The following is a 20,114-nucleotide window of genomic DNA, read 5'->3' on the forward strand; positions in this document are numbered from 1 at the left end:
CTGCCCCCTCCAATACCAGTGATAATAGTAAGACTTATGTTCCAACTGATGATACTATTTCTTCTGTACACCTGGATGTGAGAGCTAAGTCTCATTACTATCCTGTTGAATGTAGAGGTCACCATCTAGAAACTTTTTCTGACCTCCTTCTAGATCAGCTCCACAATCTTCAATTGAATTCTTCTATGCCTGACAAATCTAATTTAACTAAAAAAGAGGTTCTAGCCCTCAAAGAGTTGCAGAAAAATACTGATATCATCATAAAGCCTGCTGATAAGAGAGGAGCAATTGTGGTACAGGATAGATCTGATTACATTAAAGAGGCCAATAGAATCCTCTCAGATACTAATTTCTATAAACCTGTTAAAAATGACCCTATGCCATTGGTTATTTTTTCATACAATCATTTAATAACTAAATCCTTCTTTAGCAATGCCATACATGAACAAGAAAAAAAGTTTCTTACCATAAAAAACCCCTCCACACCTTTTCTCTATCACCTTCCAAAAATACATAAAAATACCACTAGCCCTCCAGGGCGACCTATTATTTCTGGCATAGGGTCACTCACTAGCAGTCTAGCTTTCTATATTGACAGGATTATGCAGCACCATGTTATGAGTCTAAATAGTCATCTAAAAGATTCCACTCAATTGATTAACTTTACAAATAACAACATTAAGTGGGATGACCATTACTGTTTTATTTCCTTTGATGTATCTGCCCTGTACACAAATATAGATCACCAATTAGGTTTAAAGTGTTTTGAGAAATTTGTTAATTCTGATGCTAGACTGTCTGATACTCAAAAAAGTTTTTACTGAGAGGTATGGATTTTATTTTACACAACAATTTTTTTTACTTTTTTAGGGGTTTTTTTATCATCAGACACATGGGACAGCCATGGGATCACGGGTCGCACCTACTTATGCAAATCTTTTCATGGGTGTTTTTGAGGAGGTTTTTATTACTACAGTTGAATTTGCAAAAAGCATAATCCTTTTTAAAAGATATATAGATGACCTTTTTTTAATATGGGACACACGTTTTATAAGTGCTAATCAGTGGCACCATTAAAGCTTCTTGAAATATACCTACAGCAGCGCAGTGTATTATTGCACTTTAAAGCCATCTCCACATATATGAAATGGCATACAGTTACATCAGGAGAAACAATTTGATATGCAGTTTCTTTCTATTTCTAGAGCTAGCTGCATTCTAAGAAAGCCAATTGTTGGAGAGTGAAAACAAATCAGATGACCTAAGCAAGCTTTCACTGTTTTAACCTTATATGCCTCAGGGAAAACATGTTGTGCAATGCATTGTTAAATTGGCAAAAGACCACACTGTATAGCATATTTATAATATATAGCTAAACGTGTAACTTACCGAAGGAAACTTACTGTTTTAGAATAAGGGTTATGTACTTGTAATGCCCAAATTTAAGGGAGTTGCCTAACCACACAAGTCAAATAGATGCTGGGAAAAGCACCCTTCTCCAGACTTGGTGTCACCAATCCTTTGTTCTGACTGGTCACAACAATATTGGCAGGAGATATGTTCATGCATGTGCTAGTACTAAATACACTAGTATGGGAGTTCTGAATAGCGTCGAGTACACTTGCACGTTCTCACTAGTATCTTTCAGAATGAGGAATTAGAGACCCCCATTCTGAAAATATGGGTGTGTCTCAGAGATGGGATGCACATTTATTAAACATACTTTAGTATGGCGCTAGTCACTTCTCACGGCCAAGACATGAGTCAAAATGGTCAAAGAGTCCATGATCAGAAGCCAGGAGGGTACGCCATAAACAGAAGGTCAGGTAACGTTCCGAGGTCAGACTACCGGGAGGATAACGGAGCAGAGCTGAAGGGGTTAAGCAGACAGATGGTCACAACGAAGTCCAAAGTCAGGCAACAAAAGATCAAGCATACAGAATAAAAGGGACAGTAGCACATACCTCACAAGCTGAATGTACATCTGGCAGAGGTCTGGGAGAAACAGCTCAGTTAAGTAGCATGGCAATCACCCAGAATGATGAACACTAGGAGACAGTCGATGCCTCCCAGTCTCAGATTGGATAGTTGAGCTGTCAATCAAAGCACTGACAGCTCAGCATGCCTCTGTACCAGATTGGATGGCCAAGCTGTCAAAGTACTAACAGCTTTAGCATGCCCCTGTACTGGACTGGACGATCGAGCTGTCAGTAACTGCATCCCAGAAACACTGAGGTGTGGAACTGTGACACATATACAGTATATCCTGTGGATATGCTATGAAGGTCTGTTGAGACAGCGCCTTTTGAAGTATAATTAGGTGTTAACAAGAAGTCTCCCAATTACCACAAGACAGTAGGCTGCACTCACAAACAGCCTGGGCCTACATGCGAATCTAAAGGGAAAGAATTCAAAGAGTTATTATTAAAAAAAAGGGCATTTGATTATCTCTTATCTGGGAAATGGAGCAAATAATTGAGACAGCACACAAGTCCTCTTTTGGGATTTAAGGTGATTTAATAGCTCATGATAAGTGCCATCATCATGAGCTATTAAATCACCTTAAAATCCGAGAAGACTACTGTTGTGCTGCCTCATTTTTTTGTTTTTTTATTGAGGTTTGCTAATTAACTAGAGGCTTGGCACCCTGACAAACAGGAATTGGCTTGTGCCGCTTTGATTTTTTTTCTTTTTTTATCCGGGAAATGGCTACTTATATAATTGTGTGTTTTGCTTAAAAATACGACTCGAAGATAAATCTAAAATTTATAAAAGTCAGTTTTACTTAGAAGAGCAACAAGTGAATTACTAGCAGAGTACCTGCCCAAACTTGATTTTACATGAATGCTGTTGAATAGCTATCTTTATTAGAAATGATTATAGCAGCATGTCCAGGCATACTGCAGTGATAGATTCATCAGTCAGTACCAGTTAGCATTACACGTTTTAATTTTTTTCTGTAACATTTCCATTTTTAGTCTAAATGGAGTCAAATCACCTTCAGGAAATCATTTTGTAAAGGATTATACAGGCCACATTTATTAAAAATAGTGTAATTTACATCAAATCTTTAATGAGTTTCAACTCCGCCACTACATATTTATCAAATGTTGCACATTAACCCCCCTCCTGACATATGCCGTAACTAAGTATCATGATTGGCAAGGCGTTCCCGCAAATTGATGTACTATTATGTCATCGTGATTATGGAGGAGCATATGCTGTACCCGCACAATTGCCGCCGGCTGCTTGGCTTAAGTGATGAAAGTACTGGATGTTACAGCCAAGTTCGGTATACACACCTCCCCTGGCTGTTTAACCCTCTAAATGCCACAATCAATAGGAATTGCAGCATTTATAAGGTTGTGAGAGGGAGGGAGCTCCCCCTCTCAACCGATCACTCCCTCCGCAACGCGATCAAGGGGACACGATCATTGTCATGGCAGCCTGAGGTCAAATAATGACCTTTGGGTGTACCAGCTATGGTGGCCTCTTAGACCATGCCAATAGTATGGACTAAGAGGCATTGTGCCAGTGTCAGACAAGAAAAGTTGATTTGTTTTATTTATTTATATAGTGCCATGAATTCCACAGTGCTTTACAGACATTATTGACACACCTCTGTTTTAAATATGCTCCATGCATCACTATATATATTTACTTAGGGGTGCAGTTGTATAGTTAGGTCACTCATGGAGGATCCTGCTGTTCTGGCACCTCAGAGGCTTTGCCAATGTAACATGACACCCGCAAATCATGCCAGCAAAACCTGAACTCCAAAATGGGTCTCCTTTCCATTTGGGCTTTGCACTGTGCCTAAATAATAGTTTCTGACCACATATAAGGTAGTGGTGTACTCGGGAGACATTGCATAACTAATTATGTGGTCCATTTTCTCCTATTAGCCCTTTTGAAAATGAAAAACTAGAGGCTAAAACATTATACTGGAAAAAGATGTAATTTTTCATTTCCATTGCCCAAAATTAAACAATTCTGTGAATCTTATGTGAGTTTAAAATGCTCACAACATCCCTAGACGAATTCCTCAAGAGGTGTAGTTTAGAAAATGTTATTTGTGAGGGTTTCTGTTGTTTTGTCATCTCAGCCTCTCTTTAAATGGCACCTGCAGTCTGTTCCTGAGAACTCTGCATTTGAAAAGTCAAATAGAGCTCGTTCCCTTCCGAGCCCAGTCTTGGGCCCAAACAGTAGTTATTTCTAACATTTGAGGCATTCGCGTACTTAGGATAAATTGCACAACAAATTTTGTGGGAAAAATGTATTTCCAATGTAATTTAGGGTCGAATGTTTTAAAATTCTTTGAAACATCTCAGGGCTCAATTGCTTACCACACCCCTAGATAGATTCATTAAGGGGTGTAGTTTCCCAACTGGGGTCACTTGTGGGAGATTTATGCTGTTTTGGCACCTCAGTGTCTCTTCAAATGTGACATAGCATCCGCAGACTACTCTGGCCAAATATTTGCTTGAAATGTCAAATACAGCTCCTTCCAAGTCATCCTGTGTGCCCAAACAGTAGTTTTCCCCCACATATGCAACATCATCATATTCAAGGGAAATTGCACAAATAATTGGATGGTCTGTTTTCTCCAGTTAACCTTGTGAAATTAAAGAATAGGGGGCTAAAGCAACATTTTAGTGAAAAATACTTAATTTTTCATTATTTTCTTCCACTTTGCTATCATTCTTGTAAAGCAACTGAAGGGCAATAAAACTTCCTAAAAGCGGTTTTGAATACCATGAGGGGTACTGATTTTACAATGGCTTCTCGTTTGGGGGTTTTCACATAGGACTTTCAAAGTTACTTCAAAAGTGAAGTGATTCCTAATAAAAAAAAAAAAAAGTGGACTTGTAAATTCTGTTGAAAAAGGAAAAATTACTGCTAAACTTTTAACCCCTCTAACTTCTTAACAATAAAAAAAATGTCAAAACTTATGCTGACAAAGTAGATATGAGGAAAATATTTTTATTATTATATTGTGTGATATGTCTATTTTTTGGGGGGTATAACATTTCAAAGTTCAAATTTGTCAAATTTCTTATATTTTCATAAATAAACAAATCATAGAAAAAGGTAGGATTCGATCTGGCACAACCATCCAGCTAAAATTGAATCCTTCCTCTTTCTACTGTTCAGTCCTCCCCCCTCAAACACAAATCATATCAGCCTAAATTTACAAATAATGTGAAGTACAATGTGTCATGAAAAAATCAATCACAGAATCATTGAAATATGGTGAAATGTTCCAGAGTTATTACCACATAAATTAACATACAGTAAAAAAATTTGGCCTGATCTGGTGAAAACCGGCTTTGATGAGAAGGGGTTAATGGTGAATTTGGTACAAATGATTAGAGATGACCTAATATTTAAATGTTCGGATTACGATTGCCAAGTTAGCAGTATTCACCAGTGTATTTGTCGAATATTCACTGAACACAGCCGAACGCTATTGAAGTCAATGGGAGTCAAAAACAAACGCATACATAACACCTTAAGAGGCCCAAAAGCTGCCAAAAAAACATAAACATCAATTTAGGGGCAGACACCAGGAAAGTGGCCTCAATTCACCCAGAGTACAAATTTTATAATGGCACAGCAGAAATCAGCCATGCGTGAGGTAACAGGTCCTGGGCCAGCATTTACACCTTTGAATTGAACTTCAAATTAAGAGGGCTCAGTGTAGGTCGGCTGTGCTGGGAGCCCTGATACCACATGCAACAGCTCAAAATGCTTTGATGCTCAGCCACACTCAGGTGGCACAAACATCAGTTTCGTAGACTACTGTTGTCAGTAAAATGTAAGGATAAGACGGGTATTTGACTCAAAGAAGGTGGAGGCCTGCCTGTCTCGGAGGCCTATTGCTACAGGCAACACACATGAAGGCGACCCAACCAGGAGTCAACACATTTCCAAAAATTAGCGGCAGACACCACCAAAGTGGCATCAATTTCAACACAGTAGAAATAGTATAATAGGGACCAACACATCTTCCACTACAGCCAAACCAGCAGATGGAGAGACCCAATCAAGTGGAAGATCAACAATTCAAATTTTGCATATTAAGGAGAGCTGTCACATGAAAAAGCGCTATTAACCTGTAAATATGGGCTTAATCGGCAGCTTAATAGCATTCTGAAAACTGCCCAGCACTTGCACTTAAAGCCCCGCTACCGTAAGGATATAAACTTTATTCCCCATGAACATTATATCCCCATGACTAAAACGCCAAACTCTGTTGGGAAAATAAAGTTAATTTGCCCCTGGCAGTGGTGTTCTATGTGTGGGTGCCGAGTGGGTTAAGGACGCTATTAACCTGCAGATCAACCCCATATCTACAGGTTAATAGCAATTTTTCACATGACAGTTTCGCTTTATAACACCAATCAGACTGCTGAAAGTGAAAGTGCTATAAAAGGATTAAGTAAAAAAGTTACAAAAAATTTGAAAAAAAATTGTTTAAAAAAGCACAAAATAATAAATGAATACTGTAAAAAGGCAAAAGCTGTTTTTTCATCATACCGCCGAACAAAAAGTGGAGAGACAGAGGTAAATAAAAACGCTATTGCTGAAAACATCATCTTGTCCCACAAAAAGAAAGCCACTGTACAGCTCCATTAGCGGAAAATTGAAAAAGTTATAGCTCTCAGAATACAGCGATGCAAAAATAATTCTTTTTTTTATACAATAGTTTTTATTGTGTAAAAACGTCAAAACATAAAAACTACATAAATTGTTGTATCGTTGTAATCGTACTGACGTGAATAATAAAGCTACCTTATCAATTTTGCCACAGGCGTAACAATATTGAAAAAAAAATTCTGAATTGCTGTTTTTTGTTCATTCTGCCTCCTAAAAATCAGCATAGAAAGCGATAAAAAAATCAGGTGCCCAAAAATGGTATCAATAAAATGGTCAACTCATCCCTCAAAAAACAAGCAGTCACATTACTCTGTCGGCGGAAATATGGAAAAATTATAGCTCTCAAAATATTTCGATGCAAAAATTAGCTTTTGCACAAAAAAGCATCTTTTAGTGTGTGCCACCAGCCAAACAAAAAAATTGTATAAATCTGGTATTGCTGGAATCACACCAACCCAAAGAATAATGTTGTCTAATCACTTATACCGTAAGAGGAGAAATAAAACCAATTCTTCACCTACTATTGATTTGTTCATTCTGCCCCCCAAAGCTCGCAGTAAGGCTCAGCATTTATCCTGCACTCTATGCTGAGTGCTTACATCAGGGTTTCTTTGTAAATATCTGAAGTATGTGATTCAGACAGAATCCCCTGGGAGAAAATTCCCTGTAATGAGGCAGATAGTCATTGTGGACGGCGTCTTGCCTATGATCTAGCGCTGTTCATCTTTTTAGGTGTGCATAAAAGTGCAGTTCGCCAGAGTTTCTGAAAGGCTGGAGTCACACTAGCGAGGAATACGGACGAGTGCTATGCGATAAAACATTGCATAGCACTCGGACTGCTGTTAATCTATAGGGCAGCTCCCATCACTGTTTCTTTTTCTTGGCTGTATTATACATGCGAGTGAAATCGCAGCACACTGCAATTGTATGCGTATATCGACCGAGACTCGCCAATGCAATTCTATGGGTGCGAGAAAAAATCGGACACCACACTGACCATCAGTGTGACTTGCAAGAAATCCTCAAGCATTTTCCAGGTGACAGAAAATTGCCTCATCCATTATCAAGAAGCTTTGGCATGCACATTTCCCTGGTAACCTCTAGAAAAATCCCAGAACACGCCTCCACAGAGTCCAGCAGCATGGCCAGACACATCAATGTCGAGATGGTGATAGTTCTGGTTCAGGAGAGGTCAGAACTATGGGACATTATTCTGACCGTGCACGAAAGGATGCCGCATGGAAACGAATCTGCACCCAAATGTTCCCCAATTTTGAGGAAAGTCCTCGTGAGGTCCAGCAAGAAATTAAGTACAATCATAAAAAAGTAATATAAAAAGTTACAGATGAAGCAACAAATGAGCATAAAATAATCATATGTGATGTTGTTTGTAATATCTGACCAATTTCAGACATTACACTTGGTAAGTAGCATGCCACATTACACTATAGCCTACATTTTGCAAGGGAAACAGTGTGATTGAAAGTTAAAACCTTTATTGTGTTACTTTGCAGTGTCTGAGGTCACTAGATTGTGGTGCAGCTGCCGAGACCAGTACCGATGTGAGAGACAGCAGCGGGCCAATAGTGATGATGCAGCCCAAAAAAAAAGCAAATATCTATTTTACAACAGACTTAATTTTCTTGCTCCCGGTATTGATCTCAGACCGTAAGTGCATGCATGACCCCACATTTTACACATGGCCTTAAGGCCAAATCTTAATATGTTTGTTTTTTCTACTTTGTGCTTAAAAACAGAACTGACTCAAACCTTACCGAAAGGAAAACTGCTTCCGTCTCAGAGGTGAACATTGACCCAGTTGGTGAAGGTGACGAAGTGGCTGGCCCATCTTCAGCACCATCATCCATCAACCACCACCAACAGCAGCGCCTTCGGCATAACAGGAGGCCAATCCAGAGGACAACGACCAGGACCACAGTAGCAGTCCAACATTGCCACTGAATACATCACCCCAGGCTGCCGCAAACCCACGCTGGGAGCTTTCCACCACAGGCAACAGGAGACAAGTGGACACTGTGGTGTTAGACTATGTTTCACAGACTGAATGACGATGGGGAAGAAGCTTATGCACGCAGTCTGGCATGCTACCTACATCCAATTCCACGTGAGGTGAGGATGCTGGCCAGAGGGGCCATACAAATTTTGATCGATGCTTGCACACCCCTAAATAATCCCAAACCAGTATTTGTATTCCTAGAAAGTTGGCAAATATCAAGCAGTAACTAACTTCAAATGCCTGGAATACAAGATGAGCAGGCACTATCAGTTGCAGAACCACCTTCCCCACGTATGCCAACCCCTCAACCACTCAAATGGGAAGATTCATGGATATTACCAGCACTGCTGCATAAAGGAATGTCCAGGCATATTGGAGATACAAATGGTGGATTTTATTCCCAACGTGTTTCAAAGTCACTAGGACAAATCCGCTGCGGATCTGCAGCAGAATCTGCAACGTGTGCACACATCCTTAGGGTTAGGGCTGAGATTAGGGTTAGGGGTGTGTTGGGGTTAGGGTTGAAGTTAGAATTGGGGGGGTTTCCAAACGCAACATGGTGTCTGATCTCAATTCCAGCCAATTCTGCGTTCAAAAAGTCAAAAGGTGCTCCTTCCCTTCCAAGCTCTGACATGCGCCCAAACAGTGGTTTACTCCCACATATGGGGTATCAGCCTACTGAGGACAAATTGCACAACAAATTTTGGGGTCCAATTTCTCCTGTTACCCTTGGGAAAATAAAAAATTGGGGGCAAAAATATCATTTTTGTGGAAAAAAAATGATTTTTTATTTTTATGACTACGTTATAAACTTCTGTGAAGCACTTGGGGGTTCAAAGTGCTCACCACACATCTATATAAGTTCCTTGGGGGGTCTAGTTACCAAAATGGGGTCACTTGTGGGGAGGTTCCACAGTTTAGGCACATCAGGGGCTCTTCAAAGGCAACATGACACCCGCAGACCATTCCATCAAAGTCTGCATTCCAAAACGTCACTACTTCCCTTCCGAGCCTCGACGTGTGCCCATACAGTAATTTTCTCCTACATATGGGACATCAGCGTACTCAGTACAAATTGGACAACTTTTTGGGTCCAATTTCTCCAGTTACCCTTGGTAAAATAAAAAAATTGGGGACTAAAAGATCATGTTTGTGGAAAAAATGTTTTTTTTATTTTCACGCCCGGGCATTATAAACTTCTGTAAAGCTCTTAGGGGTTCAAAGTGCTCACCACACATCTAGATAAGTTCCTTGAGGGGTCTAGTTTCCAAAATGGGGTAAATTGTGGGGGGTTTCCACTGTTTTGGCACATCAGGGGATTTCCAAACGCGACAAGTCGTCCGATCTCAATTCCAGCCAAAAAAGTCAATTGGCGCTGCTTCCCTCACGAGCTGTGCCCAAATAGTCATTTACCCCCACATATGGGGTATCAGCGTGCTCAGAACAATTTGCACAATAACGTTTGGGGTCCTGTTACCCTTGGGAAAATAAAAATTGGGGGTGAAAAGATCATTTTTGTGGAAAAAATGATTTTTTAATTATATAGCTGTACATTATTAACTTCTGTGAAGCCCTTGGGGGTTAGTTCAAAGTTCTCACCACATATCTAGATAAGTTCCTTGGGGGTCTAGTTTCCAAAATGGGGTCAATTGTGGGGGGTTTCCACTGTTTAGGCACATCAGGGGCTCTCCAAACGTGACATGGCGTCCGATCTGAATTCCACCCAATTTTGCGTTGAAAAAGTCATAGTGGCCCTTCTTTTCTCTTCGGTTTTGATTTCACATTTATGTGACCACTGATTTGCACCCCCGCTATTTATATTGGTTATTTGCAGTTTATACCAGCAGTGCGCCCATGCATCCAGTATTGTCATCAATTTCTTCAAACACCCCTTTTTGGGTGTTTTTCTCATTGGGTAGCACGCAACTTATAATGTTATCAGTTATATTATTTTTTATTCTGTTTTCTCTTTATTTTTTGCTTGGCTTTGCCAGTGTTACTCGGTCATGGATTGGGCCTCGGAATCATGTCCTGAATACAGTTGTGGCCAAAAGTATTGACACCCCTGCAATTCTGTCAGATAATACTCAGTTTCTTCCTGAAAATGATTGCAAACACAAATTCTTTGTTATTATTATCTTCATTTAATTTGTCTTAAATGAAAAAATACAAAAGAGAATGAAGCAAAAAGCAAAACATTGATCATTTCACACAAAACTCCAAAAATTGGCCAGACAAAAGTATTGGCACCCTCAGCCTAATACTTGGTTGCACAACCTTTAGCCAAAATAACTGCCACCAACCGCTTCCGGTAACCATGAATGAGTTTCTTACAATGCACTGCTGGAATTTTAGACCATTCTTCTTTGGCAAACTGCTCCAGGTCCCTGATATTTGAAGGGTGCCTTCTCCAAACTGCCATTTTTAGATCTCTCCACAGGTGTTCTATGGGATTCAGGTCTGGACTCATTGCTGGCCACTTTAGAAGTGTCGAGTGCTTTCTCTCAAACCATTTTCTAGTGCTTTTTGAAGTGTGTTTTGGGTCATTGTCCTGCTGGAAGACCCATGACCTCTGAGGGAGACCCAGCTTTCTCACACTGGGCCCTACATTATGCTGCAAAATTTGTTGGTAGTCTTCTGACTTCATAATGCCATGCACACGGTCAAGCAGTCCAGTGCCAGAGGCAGCAAAGCAACCCCAAAACATCAGGGAACCTCTGCCATGTTTGACTGTAGGGACCGTGTTCTTTTCTTTGAATGCCTCTTTTTTTCTCCTGTAAACTCTATGTTGATGCCTTTGCCCAAAAAGCGCTACTTTTGTCTCATCTGACCAGAGAACATTCTTCCAAAACGTTTTAGGCTTTTTCAGGTAAGTTTTGGCAAACTCCAACCTGGCTTTTTTATGTCTCGGGGTAAGAAGTGGGGTCTTCCTGGGTCTCCTACCATACAGTCCCTTTTCATTCAGACACCGACGGATAGTACGGGTTGACACTGTTGTACCCTCGGACTGCAGGGCAGCTTGAACTTGTTTGGATGTTAGTCGAGGTTCTTTATCCAACATCCGCACAATCATGCGTTGAAATCTCTTGTCAATTTTTCTTTTCCGTCCACATCAGGTTAGCCACAGTGCCATGGGCTTTAACCCCTTCCCGACATCCGATGGTATATCCCGTCCATGGGACCTGGGCCCCTATGCCCATGGACGGGATAGTACGTCGGGCGTGATCAGCGGCGCCCACGTGGTGAGCGCCGCTAATCGCGGCCGGGTGTCAGCTGATTATCACAGCTGACACCCGGCACAATGTGTCAGGGGCGGTCACGGACCGCCCCCGACACGTTAACCCCTTGCACACCGCGATCAAACATGATCGCGGTGTACCGGGAGTTAAAGGGAAGCATCGGCAGGGAGGGGGCTCCCTCCGTGCTTCCCTGAGCCCCCCACGGCAGCGCAATGTGCAGCGCTGCTGCGGGGGACTCCTTTCCTCCAGGCCCCCGAATCCAAGATGGCGACGGGGGCCTTCAGGGGCCTGAGGAAGCTGGCTTCCTCAGTGCCTGCATAGCGCAGGCATGAGGAAGCCTTCTGCAGTGCCTGTGTCAGATCGCTGATCTGTCACAGTGATCTGTGATGTGACAGATCAGCGATCTGTCACAGGACAGTGATGTCCCACCTGGGACTATTTAATAAAGTAAAAAAAAAATAAAAAAAAGTGTAAAAATAATTTAAAAAAAAATCGCCAAATAAATTAGAAAAAAAATATATATATATTCCCCCAATAAATCCATTTTTTGGAAATAATAAAAAAAAAAAACAATAAAAGTACACATATTAGGTATCGCCGCGTCCGTAACGACCCACCCTATAAAACTGTCCCATTAGTTAACCCCTTTAGTGAACCCCTTAAAAAATAAAAATAAAAAACGAAGCAAAAAATAATGATTTATTATCATACTGCCAAACAAAAAGTGTAATAACGCGCGATCAAAAAGACGCATATAAATATCCATGGTACCGCTGAAAACGTCATCTTGTCCCGCAAAAAACGAGCTGCCACACAGCATCATCAGCAAAAAAATAAAAAAGTTATAGCTCGCAGAATAAAGCGATGCAAAAATAATTATTTTTTATATAAAATAGTTTTCATTGCATAAAACCGACAAAAACATAAAAAAACGACCTAAATGAGGTATCGCTGTAACCGTACTGACCCGAAGAATAAAACCGCTTTATCAATTTTACCACACGCAGAACGGTGTAAACGCACCCCCCCAAAAGAAATTCATGAAACGCTGGTTTTTCTTCATTCTGCGTCCCAAAAATCGGAATAAAAAGCGATCAAAAAATTTCACGTGCCCGAAAATGGTACCAATAAAAATGTCAACTCGTCCCACAAAAAATAAGACCTCACATGACCCGGTGGGTCAAAATACAGAGAAATTATAGCTCTCAATATGTGGTGATGCAAAAACTATTTTTACAATAAAAAGCGTCTTTTAGCGTGCGACAGCTGCCAAAAATAAAAACCGCCATAAATAGTAAATCAAACCCCCCGTTATCACCCCCTTAGTTAGGGAAAAATAATAAAATAAAAAAAAGTATTTATTTCAATTTTTCCATTAGGGTTAGGGCTAGGGTTAGGGCTAGGGGTGTGTTGGGGTAGGGTTAGGGTTAGGGCTAAGGTTAGGGCTAGGGTTAGGGTTAGGGCTAGGGGCATGTTGGGGTTCGGGTTGGAGTTAGAATTGGGGGTTTCCACTGTTTGGGCACATCAGGGGCTCTCCAAATGCAACATGGCATCTCATCTCAATTCCAGCCAATTCTGAGTTGAAAAAGTCAAATGGTGCTCCTTCCCTTCCAAGCTCTGCCATGCGCCCAAACAGTGTTTTACCCCCACATGTAGGGTATCAGCCTACTCAGGACAAATTGCAAAACAATTTTTGGGGTCCAATTTCTCCTGTTACCCTTAGGAAAATAAAAAATTGGGGGCAAAAATATCATTTTTGTGGAAAAAAATGATTTTTTTATTTTCACGTCCGAGTGTTATAAACTTCTGTTAAGCACTTGGGGGTTCAAAGTGCTCACCACACATCTAGATAAGTTCTGTGGGGGGTCTAGTGTCCAAAATGGGGTCACTTGTGGGGAGTTTCAATAGTTTAGGTACATCAGGGGCTCTCCAAACGCACATGACACCCGCAGACCATTCCATCAAAGTCTGCATTCCAAAACGTCACTACTTCCCTTCCGAGCCCCGACGTGTGCCCATACAGTAGTTTTCTCCCACATATGGGGTATCAGCATACTCAGGACAAATTGGACAACAACTTTTAAGGTCCAATTTCTCCTGGTACCCTTGGGAAAATAAAAAATGGTGACTAAAAGATCATGTTTGTGGAAAAAATACGAATTTTTTATTTTCACGCCCGGGCGTTATAAACTTCTGTGAAGCACTGGGGGGTTCAAAGTGCTCACCACACATCTAGATAAGTTCCTTGGGGGGTCTAGTTTACAAAATGGTGACATTTGTGGGGGTTTCCACTGTTTAGGTACATTAGGGGCTCTCCAAAGGCAACATGACACCCGCAGACCATTCCATCAAAGTCTGCATTCCAAAACGTCACTACTTCCCTTCCGAGCCCCGATGTGTGCCCATACAGTAGTTTTCTCCCACATATGGGGTATCAGCATACTCAGGACAAATTGGACAACAACTTTTAAGGTCCAATTTCTCCTGGTACCCTTGGGAAAATAAAAAAATGGTGACTAAAAGATCATGTTTGTGGAAAAAATACGAATTTTTTATTTTCACGCCCGGGCGTTATAAACTTCTGTGAAGCACTGGGGGGTTCATAGTGCTCACCACACATCTAGATAAGTTCCTTGGGGGGTCTAGTTTACAAAATGGTGTCAATTGTGGGGGGTTTCCACTGTTTAGGTACATTAGGGGCTCTCCAAAGGCAACATGACACCCGCAGACCATTCCATCAAAGTCTGCATTCCAAAACGTCACTACTTCCTTTCCGAGCCCCAACGTGTGCCCATACAGTAGTTTTCTCCCACATATGGGGTATCAGCATACTCAGGACAAATTGGACAACAACATTTGAGGTCCAATTTCTCCTGGTACCCTTGGGAAAATAAAAAAATGGTGACTAAAAGATCATGTTTGTGGAAAAAATACGAATTTTTTATTTTCACGCCCGGGCGTTATAAACTTCTGTGAAGCACTGGGGGGGGTCAAAGTGCTCACCACACATCTAGATAAGTTCCTTAGGGAGTCTAGTTTCCAAAATGGTGTCATTTGTGGGGGGTTTCCACTGTTTTGGTACATCAGGAGTTTTCCAAACGCGACATGGTGTCCGATCTCAATTCCAGCCAAAAACGTCAAATGGCGCTGCTTCCCTTCCGAGCTCTGCCATGCGCCCAAATAGTGGTTTACCCCCACATGTGGGGTATCAGCGTACTCAGGACAAATTGCACAATAATTTTTAGGGTCCTGTTACCCTTGGAAAAATAAGAATTGAGGGTGAAAAGATCATTTTTGTGGAAAAAATATGATTTTTTAATTGTATGGCTTTATGTTATAAACTTCTGTGAAGCCCATGGGGGTTCAAAGTTCTCACCACACATCTAGATAAGTTCCTTAGGGGGTCTAGTTTCCAAAATGGTGTCATTTGTGGGGGGTTTCCACTGTTTTGGTACATCAGGGGTTTTCCAAACGCGACATGGTGTCCGATCTCAATTCCAGCCAAAAACGTCAAATGGCGCTGCTTCCCTTCCGAGCTCTGCCATGCGCCCAAATAGTGGTTTACCCCCACATGTGGGGTATCAGCGTACTCAGGACAAATTGCACAATAACTTTTAGGGTCCTGTTACCCTTGGGAAAATAAAAATTGGGGTGAAAAGATCATTTTTGTGGAAAAAATATGATTTTTTAATTGTACCGCTGTACGTTATAAACTTTTGTAAAGCCCTTGTGGGTTCAAAGTTCTCACCACATATCTAGATAAGTTCCTTGGGGGGTCTAGTTTCCAAAATGGGGTCACTTGTAGGGGGTTTCCACTGTTTAGGTACATCAGGGACTCTCCAAACGTGACATGGCGTCCAATCTGAATTCCAGCCAATTTTGCATTGAATAAGTCAAACGGCGCTCCTTCCATTCTGAGCTCTGCCATGCGCCGAAACAGTCGTTCCCCCCACATATCAGGTATCTGTGTACTCAGGACAAATTGCACAATAACTTTTGCAGTCCAATTTCTCCTGTTACCCTTGGTAAAATAAAAAAAATTGAACCTGAATTATTTTTTTTATGAAAAAAAGTTAGATGTTCATTTTTTTTTAAATATTCAAAAAAATTCCTGTGACGCACCTAAAGGGTTAATAAACTTCTTGAATGTGGTTTTGAGTACCTTAAGGGGTGCAGTTTTTAGAATGGTGTCACTTTTGGGTATTTTCTATCATATAGACCCCTCAAAGTGGCTTCAAATGTGATGTGGTCCTAAAAATAAAATGGTGTTGTAAAAATGAGAAATCGCTGGTCAAATTTTAACCCTTATAACTTCCTAACAAAAAAAAAATTTTGGTTCCAAAATTGTGCTGATGTAAAGTAAACATGTGGGAAATGTTAGTTATCAAGTTTTTTGTGTGCCGCATCTCTGTGATTTAAGGGCATAAAAATTCAAAGTTGGAAAATTTTCGCCAAATTTCCGTTTTTCTCACAAATAAACGCAAGTTATTTGAATGAAATTTTACCACTAACATGAAGTACAATATGTCACGAGAAAACGATGTCAGAATCACCGTGATCCATAGAAGCGTTCCAGAGTTAAGACCTCATAAAGGTACAGTGGTCAGAATTGTAAAAATTGGCCCGGTCATGAACGTGCAAACCACCCTTGGAGGTGAAGGGGTTAAACTTCTTGATGACACTGCGCACGGTAGACACAGGAACATTCTGGTCTTTGGAGATAGACTTGTGGCCTTGAGATTGCTCATGCTTCTTCACAATTTGGTTTCTCAAGTCCTCAGACAGTTCTTTGGTCTTCTTTCTTTTCTCCATGCTCAATGTGGTACACACAAGGACACAGGACAGAGGTTGAGTCAACTTTAATCCATGTCAACTGGCTGCAAGTGTGATTTAGTTATTGCCAACACCTGTTAGGTGCCACAGGTAAGTTACAGGTGCTGTTAATTACACAAATTAGAGAAGCATCACATGATTTTTCGAACAATGCCAATACTTTTGTCCACCCTCTTTTTTATGTTTGGTGTGGAATTATATCCAATTTGGCTTTAGGACAATTATTTTTGTGTTTTTTCATTTAAGACAAATTAAATGAAGATAATAATACCAAAGAATTTGTGTTTGCAATCATTTTCAGGAAGAAACTGAGTAGAATCATAGAATCGTAGAGTTGGAAGGGACCTCCTGGGCCATCTGGTCCAACCCCCTGCTCAAAGCAGGATTCGCTAAATCATCCCAGTCAGATGTCTGTCCAGCCTCTGTTTGAAGACTTCCATTGAAGAAGAACTCACCACTTCTTGTGGCAGCTTGTTCCACTCATTGATCACTCTAACTGTCAAAAAGTTTTTTCTAATATCTAATCTGTGTCTCCTCCCTTTCAGTTTCATCCCATTGCTTCTAGTCTTTCCTTGTGCAAATGAGAATAAAGTTGATCCTTCTACAATGTGACAGCCCTTTAGATATTTGTAGACAGCTATTAAGTTTCTTCTCAGTCTTCTCTTTTGCAAACTAAACATTCCCAAATCCTGCAACCTTTCCTCATAAGACAGGGTTTGCAGACCGGTCACCATTCTGGTCGCTCTTTTCTGAACTTGCTCCAGTTTGTTGATGTCTTTTTTAAAATGTGGTGCCCAAAGCTGGACACAATATTCCAGATGAGGTCTGACCAAAGAGGAGTAGAGGGAAATAATGATTTCACGTGATCTAGTATTATCTGACAGAATTGCAGGGGTGTCAACACTTTTGGCCACAACTGTAGGATTTTACCCGTCTGACTACTGATCTAATTGCAGCACAGAAGCATGGTATTAGACTTTTATGAAATATTCGCTGCTTGGAAGAATACCTCAAACTTAATTTGGTGCCTAGAGGACTCAGAATTTCTATTTTTCCGGCATGGGAACCCTCTCCCACCTTTCGCACTACGTGGGAGCACGGGTTGCTCCGCTGTTCCCAAATTTTCTCATATATTCCATACAGTAAAATCTGCACTCTAATATTGTGCTCCTTCCTTTCTGAACTTTGCACTAATGCCTCAAAAATAGTTCCTGATTCCGTGAAGGGTATTGGCACACTCAGGAGAAATTGCACAACAAACTGTGAGGTTCAGTTTTATCCCTTTGTGGGGAATAGATAGCTCAGCTGGGATCTTTGCTTTGGCACAAGCGTGTGGCTATGAAGTCACTTCAGCAGACTAGCAAGTTCCACATGAATATGGACACGGCATATTTATTGTGCACACTTGTTATTCAATGTTACACATGCCAAACATGAAATAAAACACCGTCTGGCCACTAACTAACAGTAGCAGGCTAACTACAAAATAAACCTATATAACAGCAAACAAGTCCATGTAATCTTACTGTGTCAGCTCACAGCTCAGCAGACCAGAGATAGATTGAGAGATCCCAGCTCCTCCTGATTATATCAGCTGGACCAGTCAGAAAACCAAAACCTGGATTGAATAAGTGGAGGGGGAACTACCAGTCCTTTCCATGCTGATCACTAAGGAAACCAGGACTGGATTACAGTGAAATAAACTGGCTTCATCATCAGTACAGGGAGACATATGAAATGAAACTGGCAGAAATATACCTGTTTTCTAGTACCTCTCCCCTTGGCACCCCACACCTTATAACATTTTAAAATTTGGGACTATAACAACATTTTTGAGGTAAAAAAAATTCACTTCAGATGTGATCTGGTCCCTAAAAAAATGGTTTTGTATATTTTGTAGATGTTGCTGATCAACTTTTAATCTTTCTAACCCTTCTAACTTCCTAATAAAAAAATGTTTAAAAAATGATACAGATATAAAGTAGACATGTGTTTCATCCCACACACAAAAGAAACTAGAGAGTGCTGCAATTTTTTTTCACACCCAGATTAACTTAATGAAAAAATACGCTCATCTGTATTGTCCCATTGAATAACATTTGTCCGATTGCAGTCCCTTTTTTTACATACAGCAGTTAGACTGAAAATATGATGTGTGAATGAGCTCATATGTAGTCAACAATTCAAAAATACATCATACTTAAGGCTGGGGTCACACTGCGTTGAGGCAGTCCGTTTAACGGACTGCGTTACACTGTGGTTTCCACTGTTTGGGCACATCAGGTGCTCTCCAAACGCAACATGGCATCTGATCTCAATTCCAGCCAATTCTGCTTTGAAAAAGTCTAATGGTGCTCCTTCCCTTCCAAGCTCTGCCATGCGCCCAAACAGTGTTTTACCCGCACATATAGGGTATCAGCCTACTCAGGACAAATTGCAAAACAACTTTTGGGGTCCAATTTCTCCTGTTGCCCTTAGGAAAATAAAAAATTGGGGGCAAAAATATCATTTTTGTGGAAAAAAATATGATTTTTTTATTTTCACGCCCGGGCGTTATAAACTTCTGTGAAGCACTGGGGGGTTCAAAGTGCTCACTACACATCTAGATAAGTTCCGTGGGGGGCCTAGTTTCCAAAATGGGGTCACTTGTGGGGAGTTTGAATAGTTTAGGCACATCAGGGGCTCTCCAAGGGCAACATGACACCCGCAGACCATTACATCAAAGTCTGCATTCCAAAACGTCAATACTTCCCTTCCGAGCCCTGACGTGTGCCCATACAGTAGTTTTCTCCCACATATGAGATATCAGTGTACTCAGGACAAATTGTACAACAACTTTTGGGGTCCAATTTCTCCTGGTACCCTTGGGAAAATAAAAAAATTGGGGACTAAATGATCATGTTTGTGGAAAAAATGTGATTTTTTTTATTTTCACGCCCGGGCATTATAAACTTCTGTGAAGCCCTTGGGGGTTCAAAGTGCTCACCACACATCTAGATAAGTTCCTTGGGGGCTCTAGTTTCCAAAATGGTGTCATTTGTGCGGGGTTTCCACTGTTTTGGTACATCATGGGCTTTCCAAACGCAACATGGTGTCCGATCTCAATTCCAGCCAAAAACGTCATGTGGTGCTGCTTCCCTTCCGACCTCTGCCATGCGCCCAAATAGTCATTTACACCTACATATCGGGTATCAGCGTACTCAGGACAAATTGCACAATAACTTTTAGGGTCCTGTTACCCTTGGAAAAATAAGAATTGAGGGTGAAAAGATCATTTTTGTGGAAAAAATATGATTTTTTAATTGTACGGCTGTACGTTATAAACTTCTGTGAAGCCCTTGGGGGTTCAAAGTTCGCACCACACA

The 20,114-nt window shown here is 40.9% G+C and overlaps 1 pseudogene; it reads left to right on the forward strand.

The window, feature by feature from the left end:
• Nucleotides 1–1,729: 1,729 nt before the first annotated feature.
• Nucleotides 1,730–20,114, forward strand: part of LOC141086081 (uncharacterized) — a 76,703-nt pseudogene continuing 58,318 nt past the window's right edge.

The sequence above is a fragment of the Dendrobates tinctorius genome, unplaced genomic scaffold (assembly GCF_039654945.1).
Source record: "Dendrobates tinctorius isolate UK_male_01 unplaced genomic scaffold, ASM3965494v1 ptg000030l, whole genome shotgun sequence".
Lineage (NCBI taxonomy): Eukaryota > Metazoa > Chordata > Amphibia > Anura > Dendrobatidae > Dendrobates > Dendrobates tinctorius.